The sequence below is a fragment of the Mirounga angustirostris genome, unplaced genomic scaffold (assembly GCF_029215605.1).
Source record: "Mirounga angustirostris isolate CCGP_5_RB_7025 unplaced genomic scaffold, mMirAng1.0.hap1 SCAF_13, whole genome shotgun sequence".
NCBI classification, from domain to species: domain Eukaryota; kingdom Metazoa; phylum Chordata; class Mammalia; order Carnivora; family Phocidae; genus Mirounga; species Mirounga angustirostris.
In genome coordinates, this window is record NW_026991721.1 from 21,846,977 (window position 1) to 21,866,730 (window position 19,754).

The 19,754-nt window shown below is 36.5% G+C and overlaps 1 pseudogene; it reads right to left on the reverse strand.

The window, feature by feature from the left end:
* Positions 1 to 448: 448 nt before the first annotated feature.
* LOC123857994 (elongation factor 1-alpha 1-like) overlaps positions 449 to 19,754 on the reverse strand; it is a 29,587-nt pseudogene continuing 10,281 nt past the window's right edge.

A 19,754-nucleotide genomic window follows, 5' to 3' on the forward strand; every position in this document is an offset into this window, starting at 1 on the left:
GGATTAAAAATAAATAAATAAATCAAAGATTAAGGGTTTAATCTTTTATTTAAGCTGATTAAAGCTGATTAAAGACAGAAATACTTCATGCATGAAGCTTCTTTTTCTATTAAATAACACATAAGTGATTTGTTATTTAATAGTTATATATTTTTTTCTCATTAAACTTTTGTTTTAATGGGTCTCAAAATTCTGAGACAGAGTTTTGGTCAAATTGTTTCCATTAAAAAGTACTGACTTTGAAAACTAATAATTTAAAACCGCCACATACACACAAAAAACCCCAAATGGCCCACAGAACATTCTCCTTTCCTTCTGAAGGTTTTATGATGCACTGTTAACATTAACCAGTCTTGTGCTATTAAACTTAAATGGCTAATTGACACAGTCCTGAGACTGTACTTCCACCGCTCATTAAGACTGGGGTGGCAGCCATTGGGCATAATATTCATTTAGCCCCCTGAGCTTTCTGGGCAGACTTGGTGACCTTGCCAGCTCCAGCTGACTTCTTGTCCACTGCTTTGACGACACCCACAGCAACCATCTGGCTCATGTCAGAAACAGCAAAACGGCCCAGAGGAGGATAGTCAGAGAAGCTCTCAACATGCATAGGCTTGCCCGGACCCATATCAATGATGGCAGCATCATGAGAGTTCAAGACCTGGGGCCATCTTCCAGCTTGTTTCCAGAGCAATGATCAATCCTTTCCTTGAGCTCAGCACACTTGCAAGCAATGTGAGCTAGGTGACAATTTAGCACAGGGGCCTATCCAGCACTGATTTGGCTGGATGATTCAGGATAATCACCTGAGCCATGAAGCCACCTGCTTCCATTGGTGGGTTGTTTTTGCTGTCACCAGCCACACTGTCCCAAGGAACATCTTTGACAGATACGTTCTTGACATTGAAGCCCACATTGTCCCCAGGAAGAGCTTCACTCAAGGTGTCATGGTGTATTTCAATAGATTTTACTTCGGTTGTAACACTAACTGGAGAAAACGTGACCACCATGCTGGGTTTAAGAATACCAGTCTCTACTTGGCCCACAGGGACCGTATCAATACCACCCATTCTGTAGATGTCTTAGAGGGGCAGACGCAAGTGCTTGTCAGTTGGACCAGTTGGCAACAGAATGCAATCCAGAGCTTCAGGCAGCGTGGTTGCACTTGCTTTGCCATCTTTATGGGTGACTTTCCATCCCTCGAACCAAGGTTATGTTGGCTCTAGCATGTGTCACCATTCCAACCAGAATGTGGCACAAATGCTACTATGTTGGGATGGTAGCCAATTTTCTTAATGTAGGTGCTGACTTCCTTAATGATTTTCTCATATCTCTTCTGGCCGTAGGGTGGTTCATGGAATCCACCTAGTTAACACTAACAATTAGTTGTGTCATACCCAGTGTATAAACCAGAAGGGCATGCTCACAGGTCTCCCATTCTGGGATTCCCTTGTAATCAATTTCTATCAAGTTAAGAAGATGCATGTGACAAAGAAACCCTTAACATTCTCCTCAGCTTGACTAAACTTTAGACAGTCTTCTTGCCAACCAAAAAAACCTTCCCTTTTTGGAGAGCATTTACTTTAGAAAACTGGTAAATTCTTTCTCTTCCCCTTTGAGGTATATGCAGATTTTTAAAAATTATCTTGCCAGTACTATGATCCAGGATTGTCTTTATCAAGAATTTGGGAGAAATTCCTTTGAACTGTAATCACCAAGGAAGATTAGAACCTGTATCACACATCTCTGTTAAGAAAGTAGGAGCCTAATTTCTGTGGGTACCAGAGAGCAAGACTACTCATAGAGAAAATCATTTGCAAACTCAGGAAAAATTCAACGTGGTGGACACATTCCACTAGTTAACCTCCCCTATTCTTTATACTAGCTCACCCTAGTGCCAAGGGGTAGGGGGAGGAGACAGAGGGAGAGAGAAGACAGAGAGAGACAGAGAGGGGGGAGAGAAGACAAGTCTCTCACCTTTTGTTTCAATGGAACTGAGCCAGACTGAGTTCTGGACCCTTTCCGTTATTGCAATATTCTTGAATAAAGCCTTCCTTGCCTATTTAACTTTGTCCAATGTAGTGTTTGCTTTGACACATGCATCCACATTTTGCATCTTCACGAGAAAACACAGTCATCATTCATTCATCATTCGTTGATTCAGAACAATAATTTATTCATTAAGCCCATGAATGTGTGTTTGATGTCTGGTACATGCAAGAGTCTTTCAAGTGCTGGGATTCAAAGATGAAATACTCTTGCTCCTTATATTTCAATGGCCAGAAATCTTTAAATTTCATTTATAAAATACACATGGGAAGTAAGGATTCCTTTGGGAAAAAAAGACTTTACCCAACTTGGAGCCTCATGATTTACTCAGGAGTTTTTCATTTGTTTATTTTGATTTATTTATCTTGTTTGCTTGTTTGTTTTTGCTTGTTTATCTTCTCTAAGCTGGAAGCCTGAAAAGGCCCCAAACCCTCTTCACAAAGCTGCAAACAGAAATTTCAGAATGCTGGGTTTTTTTTACAACGATTTTAATGTCAGAAGAAGAGAGGAGCTTTTATCCAATTCTTTTTGTAGTCATTTAATTATTTGCTTCATTTATATTCCTTTCAGATTTGAGCATGTAAACACAATGCTGAATAGGTGGTTTGTCTTTCTGCTCATCACTTTGTGGACAGGGAAATCTAATTTAAGCTTTATGTGTAAGTTGCTGATGGAACAGCAGTATGTTATCCCCAAATGATGTCAGCCACATGACCTTATAGCCATTCATACTGATTTGGGAAGAGGCAAAGTCACTGTTATTTTGAATTTGATACAACTATAAAATTAGATCCTGCCTATTAGAGCCTAAACTTGACCTCTAGGATATATGACCTAAGCTATCATGATGTACCACCCATTAGCAAAATGATAAGTCAACTTTCTTAGAGAAGTCACAGAAGTTACTTTAGAGGATGTGGCAGACATCAGAGAGGTATACAAAATGAGAGTACTCTCTGGTAGTTTTTTAATAAAGATGGTATTATCTAGAATGAATAATTTGGTAAAGCATATTCACTATGACATTAATTCTAGAATAAGAAACAACTTATCCATTCTAAAGCCACGAGGAGACAAACTCCTTTTAATGATAACTATTTAAAATGTTAAGAACTAGAGTAGATTTTGACAGGATCCTGTAGTAAATCTACTACCCCATATCCATGTGCCTTTATTTTGAAAGGATGAAGTGAAATCTTCAACAGAGGCCAGAGCAACAGAGAAAAATTGGGTGAGCCTTGATGTGTGACTCACTAACCGAAGGGTGAAAAGTATGACTTCAGTGGAATCTACGAAACCAGATCAACACTTCTGGAACAAACCATCAGAAGGAAGTAAACCACAAAAGCCTTTACCCAGTAAAGAGCCTCACAAAATTAAGGATTACAGAAACCACCTCCTGTGCAGATTCTGATTATGTGGAACTCCCAGCTCAGCCCTGAGAGAACCAAAACACACATGAAAAAATATTAAATGAAAAATTGCTGAGACCTAGCGACTTTATCTTGTAGATTTTTTTTACATGTAAAAAAGAGAAGTACACTATGAGTATGAAAAGATGCTCAGTGTAGATTTATTTTTAATAATTAAAAGCTCTAAATTACCTAAATATTCAATAATAAGAGAATGATTATGTAAATAATGGTTTAGTTATAATAAAAGAGAATACTAGGCAGATATTCAAAATCATGCTTAAAAAATTAATGAAATACTCATTCTAATTTTAGGGGACAAAAGGGGCAGGCAGAATGCAATTTATGCCATTTGCAAATATACATAATATGATGCATGTACCTATATAACGATACTAAGATTTATGCTAAGATCAAAATATCACCCTTCTCTAGGTATGGAGATCATGGATTTTTTTTTTCCTTCTTAACTATCTCCTCTACTTTTCAAATTCCTGGCACAAAAAAAATACAGTTTTTATCATCAGAAAAAAGAATCTTTAAAAATTAATAACTATAAATTGTTGATACTAAAATTTTGCTCCTCTTGTAAACTAAGCAATTAGCCTGCCACAGCTTCACAGATGTTGTCAGAAGACACATGATTGTAGGTCAGAGGCAAAGATCTTTATTACTCATGACACAGCAGGCAGCATGAACTTCATAATCAAATTAGTCCTCTTGCCCCACAGAGTCCCACGGGGGTGAGGCAGAGAATGCGGTTTCGGCCCAGGGACCCAGAGTTCACAAAACTGAGATTTTCGGAGGCTTCTAGCAAACCTGCCCAAAATTTGTCTCCAAAGGGAAACATTATCCTTATCATACCTTTCAGGGAACAAATCTGCCCTCTGCCCCAGAGGGAGATACTATCTTTATCTTTGAAAGCTGTTTGCTATAAAAATATCCTTGGAAAGATAGTTTGGAGAAAAACATCAATGCCTCTTTGCAAAATCATGTGCGGAAATATAAGAGACCCATTGGAAGTATGTGTCCCACCACAAAACACATTTCCAAACTCAGTATCTGTTTTTTATTTTTTATTCTAAACTTCTTTGCAAAGGAAACAGTGTCTCCAAGACATTATTTTTACAATTACTGATATGATACTGCCATCCTGGCCCCTCCTGAGTCAGCTATTGAATTCTTCACAGGACAGCATTGGAAGTCCTTTAAAACCCCACTAAGAATCTATAGTCTTTTTTTTTTTTTTTTAAGATTTTATTTATTTATTTGACAGAGAGAGACACAGCGAGAAAGGGAACACAAGCAGAGGGGGTGGGAGAGGGAGAAGCAGGTTTCCTGCCGAGCAGGGAGCCCGATGCTGGGCTCGATGCGGGGCTCGATGCGGGGCTCGATCCCAGGACGCTGGGATCATGACCTGAGCTGAAGGCAGACGCTTAACGACTGAGCCACCCAGGCGCCCCAAGAATCTATAGTCTTGATTCCCACTTGTGACACTGCATTTCACTGCTAAGCAAACACTGGCTTGTCCTTTTGTTCTCATGGGTAGTTTTGAGCATCTCTTACTCCCCAGAGGAATCTGTGGCAAAAGATAGATTTGATGCACTACCCACCCTGATGTGTGATGAGGTAGCTTTGGGTAACCAGCTCATTTCAGCCAGTCAGGATCCAAAGATACAAAATACATTCCCCACCAAGACATATTCCGAGAGGACTGCTCTTGTCCGTAAAATAAATAAAAACAGGCTATTAGACAAAATGAAATTCTCTGATGCTGGTTCACATAGATGCCGCATGCCCTTCTACAAATGAGAATCTCCTGTTGGTCAAATGGAATCCAGGGATACCTGAGTTACTAAATCTCAATTCTCTCTGACATTCGGGAAGTTGAATTCCCCCCGCATTCTTGGATCTGTGTTTCATTATTTCTCCTTTCTTCTAGATAAAGATCAAAGTTAAGGTACCAAGAATGACACAGGTGAATGTCACACCACCTACCATAACTGTAACTTTGGAAAAACACTTAGCCCAGTGATTTTTTCTTTTTCTTCCTACTACCACCTCCAATATCACTAGCATTCTATCTGGGGGGAAAAAAAAATCAGATTTACAAAAGTAGCTAGAAAAGTCTAAATAGAACTTAAATGTTCTCACCAATAAATAAACAAATAAATAAATAAATGTAAATAGGTGAAGACACGTTAACTCAATGAGGGGTGGATGGGAATCCTTTTCCTGTGTATCAAATCATATTGTCACACTATACACTTTAAACGTATCTTATAATTTTATTTATCAATTATACCTCAATAAAGCTGGGAAAGGAAAAAGAAAGGAAAGTCTCTCTAAGCTTTCTGGAAAAGTCCATAAATAAAATTAAAATACTAAAGTCATACAGCTTTTTCTAAAATGGTCATTGAACCTAGTGATTTAATGAAAAAGCAAGTAACAATTTACTATTACAGGTTACTATTACAGTAACCTGTAGAATTTGCAAACACCAATACCTGAGAAAAAGACGAGAATTAACAAAGTCTATGCTGATTATGAACTAGCTTTTTTATCATGTTTCTGTTCATATCCCTATTAAATAAATGCTTTGCTTTAGATCCAATTAATGATTTTATTGGTACACAAAACTTTCCTTTTCCTCAATATATTAACCTATCAATGTTTAAATAAAATAAAATAAAATAAATCTCCATGCTACGAACAATGGTAGGCACATTGGTGAGTTAAAAAAATGAATTATTTTTGACACTGACATTTATAAAAAGTAAAAAAAAAAATGTTAGAGAACAGAAGCAGACAATAATATTATTCTTTCTTTGTCAATAAACAGCTCCATATTTTATATTTTTGTGTCCCATTTGATTTCACTTAGCATGAACATTTTCCAATGTCATTACAAAGCTTTATTATAAGCGATTATATGGAAGTAATATAACTTATTTAACTATTCCCCTTTTGTTGGGCACTATTTTCTTATTTTTCACACTTATAAAAAAAAAAAACTCCTATTACCAATATTCCTGATCATAAGGTGGAGACCACATTATTTCCTGAGCTAGATTTCTAGAAGTAGATTGCTGTATTAAAGGAAGGAGTCATTTTTAAGGCTCTAGATACCTGCCAAATCTCCATCCAATACACTGTTATAGATTTACTCTTCTTTTGTAGTGCATGGGAATTTTCATCCCACTGGACTCTTCTCAGAATTCAGTGTTAAATATTAGAAGAAAATTATTTTTATTTTGGCTTTAATTTATATTTCTTTAATGAGAAATAAAATTAAACATTTTTTTCTCATAGAAATATACCATTCATATTTCTTCTTCAGCAACTTCTTAGTCTTACATGCTTACAAAGGCTTTTTCAGTCTCTATTTTACTCTCCTGTTCAGAGTGGTTGGGAAGATAAAAATCTGCATTTTTCCCTAGTCCCTTAAAGTGAATTGGGTTGTATCATTTAGTTAGAAAGCATGAGTTCTAAAAGATGGACATGGAGGTTGATGCCACCTTCCTGCTGGGGTACCAGAAGACTAGTGGCCTCCGGTGTGTGTGGATGTTGGCAGTGGCCCATTTTCCACATTCTGTTGTTTACTCACCAGCTTCATGGATGTGTAGCACTTGGGATATTAACAGCAAAGTTTCTAGCAGAGCAAAATTTGGATCCTGGCCACTCTCTAGGCAAGAATATTATTGTGGCTCCTTAATTCTCACTTCCCTAGCTATTCCAAAAATTTTGAAAACACCTCTCTTACATTTCTTTCTGCTAGAAATATCTACACTGGTTTCAATTTCCTGCACTGAAATATGGCTGAGACACCGTCTATTCCTCAGGTCCTCAGGCTTCTGTCCTTGTGGCTTATTTGTATGGGTCTATATGGCATATTTTACAGAAGACTTTTCATGATTTTTTTTGCAAAGCAATGCAAAAAATTAATATTACATATTTGATAACCCACTTCATAAAGGGTTTTTGGCTACTATTCCCTAGTGTCAGTATTAATATATCTATTAGTATTTATTCATTCCAAGATCTTTTATTTCTATTTTCTAGATTCCATCTTTTCTCTAAACTACTAATTAATTTCCTTGTTATTTTTTTAATTATGAAATATATTTTAGCTTCTGATACATTTAGAAAATAAAAAGGTTATAGATCTTTTAGATTTAAATTTTTTTAATCATTAGTGTGTTTTCTTACCTGTTGAAGAAGAAACTCCTTATTTTTCTGTAAGTTTCTTTGGGTATTCATATCATTTATTTTTTTCAGATGAACTTGAGAAATATGCTGTCAAGTTCTAAAAAGTAAGTCATAGCTGGTTTTAGAATTGTTTACCTTTTTATATGGCTGACACTTTCCATCCATAAATATTGTTCAGTCATCATTTATTCAAATTTTTTTCATTTCTTAATAAAATATCAGTCATAATTTTCTTAAGATATTTACATTTCTTAATAAGATTATTCACAATCTTTTTTCCATTTTACGTACATATTTTTTCTTTTTAATAACTCTTTAACATTTGTCCCACCCTCCACCCCCACCTCTAGCAACCTCCAATCTGTTCTCTGTATCTATGAACCTGCTTGTTTTGGATTCTACATAGAAGAGAGATCATATGGTATCTGTCTTTATGTCTGACTGATTTCACTTAGCATAATATTCTCAAGGTCCATCCATTTTGTTGCAAATGGCAAGATTTCTTTTTTTTAAATAAATAAAATTCCTGTGTGTGTGTGCACGCATGCACATGTGTGCATGTGTACACATCTTTATCTACTTATCTACTGATGAACACTTAGGTTGTTTCCATAACTTGGCTATGTAAATAACACTGCAATAAACATAGTAGTGCATATATCTTTTTAAATCAGTGTTTTTGTTTTCTTTAGATAAGTACCCAGAAGGAGAATTGCTGGATCATAAGATAGTTGTATTTTTTTAAATTTTTTGAAGAACCTCTGCAGTTTTTCCATAGTAGCTGCACCAGTTTTCATTCTCACCTACAGTGCGCAAGGGTTACCTTTTCGCCACATCTTCACTATTTTTTGTCTTTTTGATAACAGTCATTCTGACTAGTATGAGGTAATAGCTCACTGTGGTTTAGACTTTCATTTCCCTGATGAGTAACGGTGTAGAACATCTTTTCATGTACCTGTTGGCTATCTGGACATCTTCTTTGGATAAAAGTCTATTCAGATTTTCTGTCCATTTTTAAATCAGGTTGTTTTTTTTTTTTTTTTGGCTATTGAATTGTATGAGTTCTGCATATATTTTGGATATTAGCCCCTATTCAGATATGTGATTTGCAAATATTTCTTCTCATTCAGTAGGTTGTCTTTTCATTTTGTTGATAGCTTCCTTCACTGTGCAGAAATATTTTCGTATGATGTAATCCCACTTATTTTTGCTTTTGTTGCTTTTGCTTGTGGTGTCAGATTCAAAAAATCATCTCCAAAATCTGTGTCAAGGAGATTACTGCCTATATTTTCTTGTAGTTTTATGTTTTCAAATCTTACATTCAAGTCTTTAATTTATTTTGAGTTAATTTTTGTGTATGGTGTAAGATAGTGGTCCAGTTTTATTGAAGAGCCAGTCCTTTCCCCATTGTATATTCTTGGCTCCTTTGTCATGAATTAGTTAACCATATATGCATGGCTTTATTTCTAGGCTCTCTATTCTGTTCTATTGACCTATGTCTTTCTTTTCATACTAATGCTATACTGTTTTAATTACTGTTGCTTTGCAATATAGTTTGAAATCAGGGAGCATGGTATCTCCAGTTTTGTTCTTTCTCAAGATTGCTTTGGCTATTTAAGGTGTGTGTGTTTGTGTGTGTGTGTGTCTGTGTGTATATCTGTGTGTGTGTGGTGCCATACAAATTTTAGGATGTATCTATTGCTTTGCAAAAATGCCATTGGAATTCTGATAGGAACTGCACTGAATCTATAAATTGCCTTGGGCAGTATGGGCATTTTAATAATATTGATCATTCCTACTCATGAGCACAGAATATCTTTCTATTTATTTGTGTTTTCAATCTCTTTCATTAAACTCTTATAGTTTTTAATATGCAGGTCTTTCACCATCTTGGTTAAGTTTATTCTTAGGTATTTTATCCTTTTGGATGTAATTATACATGGAATTGTTTTCTTTATTTCTCTTGCAGGTAGTTTGTTATTGCTATATGGAAATGCAACAGATTTTGCATATTGCTTTTGTATCCTGCAATTTTACTGAATTTATTAGTTCCAATAGTTTTCATTTTTTGGGGGGGGGTTTATGATGCCTTTAGGACTTTCTATATATAATATCATGTCGTTGACAAATAGTGACAGTTTTACCTCTTCCTTTTGAATTTGGACCTTTTTTTTCTTTTTCTTGCCTAATTGCTCCAGTTAGGACTTCCAATTCTAGGTTGAATAAAAGTAGTTAACAGTGGGCATCCTTGTTGTGTTCCTGATCTTAGATGAAAGGCTTTCAGCTTTTTACTGTTAAGTATGATGTTAGTGGTGGGCTTCTAATATATTATGTTGAGGTAAGTTCCCTCTATACCCACTTTGTTGAGAGTTTTTATTATAAATGGATGTTGAATTTTGTCAAATGCTTTTTTCTGCATTTACTGAGATGATCATATGATTTTTATTCTTCATTTTGTTAATGTGGTATATCACACTGATTTATAGATGTTGAACCACCCTTGCATCCTTGGAATAAATCCCACTAGATCATGGTGTATGATACTTTTAATGTATTATTGAGTTCAGTTTACTAAAATTTTGTTGAGCATTTCTCCATTTATGTTCATCAGGGATTTTGGCCTCTTGTTTTTTTTTCTTGTAGTACCCTTGTCTTGTTTTGGTATCAGGGTAACACTGGCCTCATAAAATGAGTTTAGAAGAGTTCCCTCCTCTTCTATTTTTTGGAAGAATTGAGAAGGATTGGTATTAATTCTTTTTTTTTTTTTTTTTAAGATTTTAGTTATTTATTTGACAGAGAGACACAGTGAGAGAGGGAACACAAGCAGGGGGAGTGGGAGAGGGAGAAGCAGGCTTCCCACAGAGCAGGGAGCCCGATGCAGGACTCGATCCCAGGACCCTGGGACCATGACCTGAGCCGAAGGCAGTTGCTCAACAACTGAGCCACCCAGGCGCCCCTGGTATTAATTCTTTGATGTTTGCCATTTTCACACTTGTTGTGTTCTCCCTTTGCTTTGCTTCAGAGCACCAGTATCTCCCAGGAGGGAGTTTTGACAGGTGTCTGGTGCCCCAATCTTTGTGGTTGCCACCCAAGGAACACATCTACATCATCTGGCTCTGGCAGCCAATGGGACTTATGTTCGTGTGTCCCACAGAACCATGACCAACAGGGGAAGAGCTCATAAGCAGCTGCCACCTTCCAGGACATAGCAAGAGGCAAGAGATCCAGAAGCTCAGTTTTCATGGGAAGGAGGCCCAATTTTTGTAACTGCTGCCCAGAGGATACCACCAGATCACCTGGCCAGCAGAGCATACGCTTGTGGTCTCATGGGACAGTATATATTTGCATACTTTTAAAAGCTGTTGCCTGAGGGTCTGGCTTCCAAAAAGCTTGAATCTAGGTGCTGAGATCCTCCCCTTAGGGACATTGATAGGTCTTGACACACTCTCAATTATTAGGAGTCATTACAAATATAAGAGGCTGCTTGGATAAGCACAAAGGTTTGAGAGACAACAAAGAGTTGGTGCTGGGTTGAATAACAAGGTTCACCTCCTACACAAACTGGGAGAGATGGTTGTTTCATCTATTGCATGGAGACCAACATAAAGAGTTAAACAGAATGAAGAAATAAGAATATATTCCAAGAAGAAAAAAAAAAGATAAAACCTCAGAAAAAGAGCTTAATGAAACAGAAATAAACAACTTACCTGCTAAAGAGTTCAAAGTTAGAAAGATGCTCATTGAACTGGGGAAAAGAATGGATGATCACAGTGAAAACAACACAGAGATGGAAAATATAAGAAAGTACCAAACAGAAGTCAGAGCTGAAGAATATAACTAAACTGAAAAATACACTAGAGGGGGTCAACATCAGACTTACAGAAGAAAGGATCAGTCAGCCTGAAGCCACAGCACTGGAACTCACCCAGAGCAGTGGAATTCACCCCTCCCCCCCAAAAAAAACCCAAAAAACAAAAAACGAAAAAATAGAATGAAAAAAAGTGAAGAAGCTTAAGGGAGGTAAAGGACAATATCAAACAGACTAACATTTGCATCATAGGACTCTCAGAAGGAGAAGAGAAAGAGAAAAGAGCAGAAATCTTGTTTGAAGAAATAATGGCTGAAAACTTCCCTGAGGCAGAAAACGGATCTTCAGACCCAGGAAGTTCAGAGAATTCCAAATAAGATGAACCCAAAAAGACCCACATCCAAATACATTATAATGAAAATGTCAAAAGTTAATGACAAAGAGAGAATATTAAAAGCAACAAGAGAAAAACAAGCTTTTGTTACATATAATGGAAACCCCATAAGACTACTAGAAGATTTTTCAGGAGAAACTTTGCAGGCCAGAGAGAATGGCACAATATAATTGAAGTGCTTAAAGAAAAAAAAATCCCAACAAGAATATTCTACCCAGCAAAATTATCATTCAGAATTGAAGGAACAATAAAAAGTTTTCCAGATAAGCAAAAGCTAAAGGAGTTCATCACCACTAAACAGGCCTAAAAAGAAATGTTAAAGAGATTTCTTTAAGCTGAAACAAGAGTACTTATTGGTAACAAGACATATGAAAGAATAAATCTCACTAGAAAGATAAATATATAATAAAGGTAGTGGATTAATCACTTATAAAGCTAGTATAAAAATTAAAAGACAAAAGTAGTATATATGTGTTAAATTTCTTTGAATTGTCTTTAAATAGATTAAGAAATATAAGTACAGGGGCACCTGGGTGGCTCAGTCATTAAGTGTCTGCCTTCGGCTCAGGTCATGATCTCAGGATCCTGGGATTGAGCCCCGCATCAGGCTTTCTGCTCAGCGGGGAGCCTGCTTCTCCTTCTCCCACTCCCCCTGCATGTGTTCCCTCTCCCGCTGTGTCTCTCTCTGTCAAATAAATAAAAATCTTAAAAAATATATATATATAAGTACACACTATCTCTATACATCACCTCTTTCACTTAATAATAAAGAAATGTGTCATATATGGTTTAAAAATATAAAATATATGCAAATATAAATACATATAAAATATGTCAGAACTGATGTTAGGCATTTTAAGGATCTAAAAAAAAATGTCTATTTCAAAGGTAGAATCAAGTAAATATAGATAAATACACCAATGTTTGTGTGTGTGTGTGTGTGAAAAGACATCTTTTCAGACTTCAAATATGACTGAAAATGCATTAGAATACAATTATATGATTCTTCTTCTAAATCATCCTTTGCATTTGGTGATGAAAAAGTAAGAAATTTGCCAAGGGACCTATGATACTATTATAGTGAATTCAATATGCCATAACTTTAGCAAACCATGTAGCTATTTTGCCAACTAATACCAAGCCCCTCATTCATATTTGCACAGAAATCCAGGACAGTGTTCAGCAACCTTTTTCTTTAAAAGGCCAATTTATTATTTTTTTTTAAGATTTTATTTATTTATTTGTCAGAGAGACAGAGAGAGAGCACAAGCAGGGGGAGCAGCAGGCAGAGGGATAGGGAGAAGCAGACTCCCTGCTGAGCAAGGATCATGATTCGGGACTCGATCCCAGGATCCTGGGATCCTGACCTGAGCCAAAGGCAGACACTTAACTGACTGAGCCACCCAGGTGTCCCTGTAAAAGGCCAGTTTATAAATATTTTAATTCTTGCAGGCTATTTTGTCTCTGTCGCAACCACTCAACTTTGACATTATAGTGCCAAACCAGCCATGAACAATATGTAAATTAATCGACAGCATTGTGTTCCAATAAAACTTTATTTACAAAAGCAGGCAGCAGGGCAGATTTGATTGGGCCATACTTTATCAACCCTTAGTCTAAAACATTTATTTAAACTTGAGTCATAAATTGAGGAATGTTCTTAGGATGAAAGATTGCCTGTTTAAATGCATTATTTTTTTCCTTCTTGCATCCTTTGTAATCACTATATGAACTAGTCACAGAATGCTCTTGGGGTCACCCTTGAATTGCATGCATTTTCTGGCATTTGGAATGTTGATTCTCCCAGGAATTCCTGTCTTAACATACCTCTACCTGTAAATATCATTCATACTTTTGAGACTATCTCTAAACTTGCCTCCATCTTCTCTCAGCTGTGTCATTCTTCCTCTTACCTCTTAAAACTGTGTATCTGCAGATTCCTTAGGACACTCTTAGTTTCTTTTCTGCATTATAATTGTTTATAAACATGCATCCAAATAAGTGGATTTCAGAATTTTTGCCCCTTAAATTGACCAGCACAGTGCTTTGCATGAAATGTTCAATAAGCAGTTATTCAGTGGATAAATGCCTGAATAAGCACTTATATTTGGAAAGGAACGGAACAAGATTTAAGGTCAATGTCATGGGATCAATTTGGCTAGAACATTTCAAGTAAACCACAAGTCATTTAATTTTTATTTCCATATTAGTTTAACTACATAGCCTACCCATACTGAAAACTTCCAAAATTGGCTGAGAATCTTGGGCAACTGAAACCATATGTTTGAATAAGAAATTCTTGTCATTTTTTCAAATTGACCCACTAGTTTTATTAAATCATTTAATTTCTCTAATGAATTCAAAGTATTGTGTAAATATATAAAGAGCATTTTAAATAAACATGGATGATTGTCTTCTAATGACATCTAAGTTACTGAATAGGTATTTTATTTGCATTTCAATATTATCATAGATAGTTGTATTATTTTTTGGGAATATGAAACTAGACTACAAAAAATGTAAATTATCAAATAAATACTATTTTATTCTTTCCAATGTCATATGTTTACCCACCAACAAATTAAGCAGTTTTTTTTTTTTAAGATTTTATTTATTTATTTGAGAGAGAGAGAATGAGAGAGAGAGAGCACGAGAGGGAAGAGGGTCAGAGGAAGAAGCAGACTCCCTGCTGAGCAGGGAGCCTGATGCGGGACTCGATCCCGGGACTCCAGGATCATGACCTGAGCCGAAGGCAGTCGCCCAACCAACTGAGCCACCCAGGCACCCAAATTAATCAGTTCTTTCTCAATTTTTAACTCAATAAGAGAGACTCAATTTACAAAAAAAAAAAAAGTGTAAATTAAAAGAACATCATGAAAGTTAAGGACTTAAAATCCTTTCATGGGAAAGGCTAATTCCCATAGCTTGCTTTCTTTCAGGAATTCTGTCATTTATCTTTTCATTTCTCCATTTATTTTTTCTTTTCCTAAAAATAACCCTAGGTCTTACAGCACTTTACTATTATGAAAATGCAACTGCATTTACATAAAGCTTTGTTTTTGCCAGTCATGTGAAAATGAGATTTCTTTTCATGTCTAGTGTGTTTTAGGCACACATGCTTGGGGAAGGAGCCATGAAGGGCAAGGCAAGGTCAACTGGAGTGTGCAACTAAAGAGAATCAGAAATAGAAATAGCTCTTCATCCTGGATCGAAAATCATGTCTTAAAATACCCATAAGAGTACATAGTAATATTCAGAAGGCAGAATTTTAAACACAAGCCAAGATGGCTTGGGCTATTTATAAGGGTTTTGAATGTACAAATTCAGTCCAGGTCTAGGAGGAACTAGTTGTTTATGTTCCATGGGATTCTCTGGATGCAAGTATCCAAACCAACTTGATGACATGGAAACAGAAAAGAGGAATTTATTTTAAGGATTTAGAGGCGAATACCTAGTGTTTAACAATAGGAGGGCAGGGCGCCTGGGTGGCTCAGATGGTTAAGCATCTGCCTTTGGCTCAGGTCATGATCTCAGGGTCCTGGGATCGAGTCCCACATCGGGCTTCCTGCTCCTTGGGAGCCTGCTTCTCCCTCTGCCTCTCTCTGTCTGTCTCTGTCTCTCATGAATAAATGAATAAAATCTTAAAAAAAAAAATAGGAGGGCAGTAGAACTTCAGCAGGGGACTAAAAATGAAAACTGAAAAGTTGGCTAAACTCTTCAACCTTTGACTCTACCTCTTTCTCTCTGCAGTGCTCCCAACATTTCTTCCAGAACATGACCATGCCTTGCTCTTCTTATACACAGCAGGTAAAAGAAGGCTACCCATCTTTCCTCAAGAAACTATACCAAATTAAATTAGAATTTCCTCATCCTAATTCCAAATATCCAAGATTGGTAATTTCATTTGCCCAGCTTGTGCCCAGTGTCAATACTGGGCTTATAGTTAACTGTACCATCATACCTGACAGGAGACCAGTCATGGTAAGAAAATAGGGAAGGAGGGCATTGTAAGCTGGAATGAAACTCTCAAAATGTGTTCACTTTGAAGAGTTCAGATAAGTACATAATTCAATGTGGAGGACATTATCAATAATGTGGATAGGAATGAAAACTTGGTTGAAAATTTGGCAATGGTGAACATAAGTATAATAAACTTTTGCCCAAGAAATTGCATTTTTAAGAAATTCTGAAACAAAGCTATAAGCTTTGCATAAAATGTAGGTATAAGGATGTTAATCACACCTTATTTAGAACAACAACAAAAAAAAGCCAACAATGGGCTTCTAAAAATGATAGCAGATCCAGAGACTGTTGTTGGTTAAAATGATACTAAGAATTCAATATAAGGTGGGAATTTTTTTTTTTCAGTAAGAAAAGTAAAATAAGTTTGGAGAATATTTATATGGCCCTAGACTAAAAGTCTCATTTAAGTCTCCAAAGTATCTATCTCGATATAAAAAATTGTTAATTACAATTTTTTATTTATTATCCTAGGAATGCCTATATACATATCAGAGCATTTCAAAACCACAAATTATATTGCTCATTTAGTTGTTAATATAATTGTTTTGGGAAAAGTATACATTTGCTTAAATTATAGGTGGCTCCCTTAGCCTTTTGTGAATTTATCCATTGCCCTATATATCAGTTAGTCTAAAAGGTCCAAACTTTTTTCAGGTCTACATATCTTAGTGCAATATGGCTCAAATAACAGTTTTGACTCTAAAATTTTGAAATTCAAATTCATTTTGAAGCTTAGGCTCTTTAGCAATCCTATGATCAAGACAGTATCTCTCTGAGGAGATGAAAGCCAAAATCAGAGAATTCATCAATATATGTTTATTGGGGAGGGTGGGCAGGATATTTAGACAAAACCAAGAGGCTATATAAAGTTCCAGAGACATGAAGAAAAAAAAACATATGATTGGCATGTAAACCCAAAGTGAAAAAAAATCCATTAGTCCATAGTGGTAGGCATAAATGATTAGATATATAAATAAGTAATGATGAATATCTGATGCAGAAGAATTCCAAATAATCTATATCAATACCTTGCTTTTAAGGAAGTGAAGCATAACTCTCCATTATTTAAGGGCAGGCTGTGTGTAGTGACCTCCTTCTAAAGATTACAGTACGGAAAGAGAAGGAGAAAAAAATAGAGACAACCTACAGTGGAAAAACATGACTAGCACTATCTCAAGCCAGGGGATTGGGTTTAAATCTGCACCCATATGTTATACTGATAGTATGCACTCTTGATGTGATGTGAAGAATATGGTACTTACCTCTGTGGTCTTCTTCCCCAAAAACCCATAGTGTCAGACTAACCATGACAAAAACATCAAACAAACTAAATTTAAGGATATTCTACAAAATATCTGAGCAGTATTCCTCAAAACTCTCACGGAAAGTCTGACAAACTGTGTCAGCCAAGAGGAGTTTTGGTAGATATGACTATTAATACAGTGTTACCCTGGATGGGATCCTGAGAACAGAAAAAGGACATGAGGGGGAAACTAGGAAATTTTAATAGAATAGGGACTTTAATTGATAACAGTGGATCAATATTGATCCATTAATTGTGACAGCTGTACCATATTAGTGCCAGATAATAATAGAGGAAACTGGGTGTGGGGTATGTACGAACTCTCTGTACTATCTTTATGATAATTCTGTAAAATTATAAAACTGTCCTATACATTATATTAAAAATGGCATTTAAGAGAAACTAAAAGAAGGAAACTGTGGGAATGAAGCATCTTATGAGAGATATACTGCAGCATAAATTGAGAGGTGTGAATTCAAAGATGATTTACTGACTGCCTTCCTTTGGGACCACGCCCATGCAGGAAGAACTGTGGTCCTCATCCTCATGGAGCTTAAACATTTCTAGTGGGATGGTGACACAATAAGACATTAAGTTGATAAATGAAGAACACATAGTGATTGTTCCTGTGAAGGAAATAGGCAAAACCCCTATCTGTAAGCTTTATAGTGACCCAAATGTTATTCCCTTTTTAGTATTGCCCCCACCTGCAGCCCATCCCTCAGCCCTAACTACAGAGCTCGCTTGTCAACTCTGACAGTCTGGGATATCTGTAACTGGCCAGTGTGTTTGCAGATGCTGATATGGTAAATAAATTTCTAATTGTCTTTGGGTGTGTTCACGTGCGTTCTTTTTTTTTTTCTTTATTATGTTCAGTTAGCCACTGTATAGAACAACATTAGTTTTTGTGTAGTGTTCAATGATTCATCAGTTGCATATAACACCCAGTACTCATCACAGCAGGTTCCCTCCTCAATACCCATCACCCGGCTACCCCATCCCCCACCCCCCTCCCTTCTGAAACCCTCAGTTTGTTTCCCAGAGTCCATAGTCTCTCACGGTTTGTGTCTCTCTCTGATATCTCCCCCTTCAGTTTTCCCTCCCTTCCCCTATGGTCCTCCATGCTATTCCTTATGTTCCACATATTAGTGAAACCATATGATAATTGTCTTTTAAAATAGAGCTACCTTACAACCCAGCAATTGCACTATTAGGTATTTACCCCAAAGATACAGATGTAGTGAACAGAAGGGACACATGCACCCCAATGTTCATAGCAGCAATGTCCACAATAGCCAAACTATGGAAGGAGCCGAGATGCCCTTCAACAGATGAATGGATGAAGAAGATGTGGTTCATATATGCAATGGAATATTACTCAGCCATCAGAAAGGATGAATACCCACCATTTGCACTGACAGGGATGGAACTGGAGGGGATTATGCTAAGTGAAATAAGTCAAGCAGAGAAAGACAATTATCATATGTGTTTGTTTTAAACAGGGTGGGAGGGGCTGGTACCATGGGGCCTCATTATAGTTTGGGAAAACAAGCACAGAAATGAAATTGTGACAAACCTGGAGATAAAGCAAATGTGAATGGTAATTTTTTACTCTACAGAGACAAAAGAGATGTGTGAAATGTGGGGGTTTTTCTTCATTCTTACTACTTCTCTAGGATGTATTTTACTCTTCCACTCTTTCTAGCATAATTTAATAATATATATTTTAGAAGCATAGCCACATAGATTCTAAAAAATGTTCACTTTTTTTTTTCTTTTAAAAGGATTTTTCTTACCCTGTAAGAGCATTGGATTCTGAAGGACCATGAATCAAGACTGGGGGAAGGAAAGGAAGCTACCTAAACTGGGCAGACTGGGAAAATCAACCACAGCTTTCAGTTCACTGTGAGACATCATAGCCTCCCATTTATGTCCAGCTGCTTTTAAGATATTTCAGTTTGTTGATTGAGATAAAAACAGGTATCATTTTCATTTGTTTTAAACTTAGTTTTTGTTTGAAACTTAGTTCTACATAATCAAGTTGTACTTTCCTAAAAATTTTTGTTTTATTTTATTTTTTATTTTTTATTGTTATGTTAATCACCATACATTACATCATTAGTTTTTGATATAGTGTTCCATGATTCATTGTTTGTGCATAACACCCAGTGCTCCATGCAGAACGTGCCGTCTTTAATACCCATCACCAGTTAACCCATCCCCCTACCCCCCTCCCCTCTAGAACCCTCAGTTTATTTTTCAGAGTCCATCGTCTCTCATGGTTCCTCTCCCCCTCTGATTTCCCCCCCTTCTGTCTTCCCCTCCTGCTATTTCTTTTTACTTTTTTTCTAAACATATATTGCATTATTTGTTTCAGAGGTACAGATCTGTGATTCAACAGTCTTACACAATTCACAGCACTCAACATAGCACATACCCTCCCCACTGTCTATCACCCAGCCACCCCATCTCTCCCACCCCACCCCCCACTCCAGCAACCCTGTTTGTTTCCTAAGATTAAGAATTCCTCATATCAGTGAGGTCATATGATACATG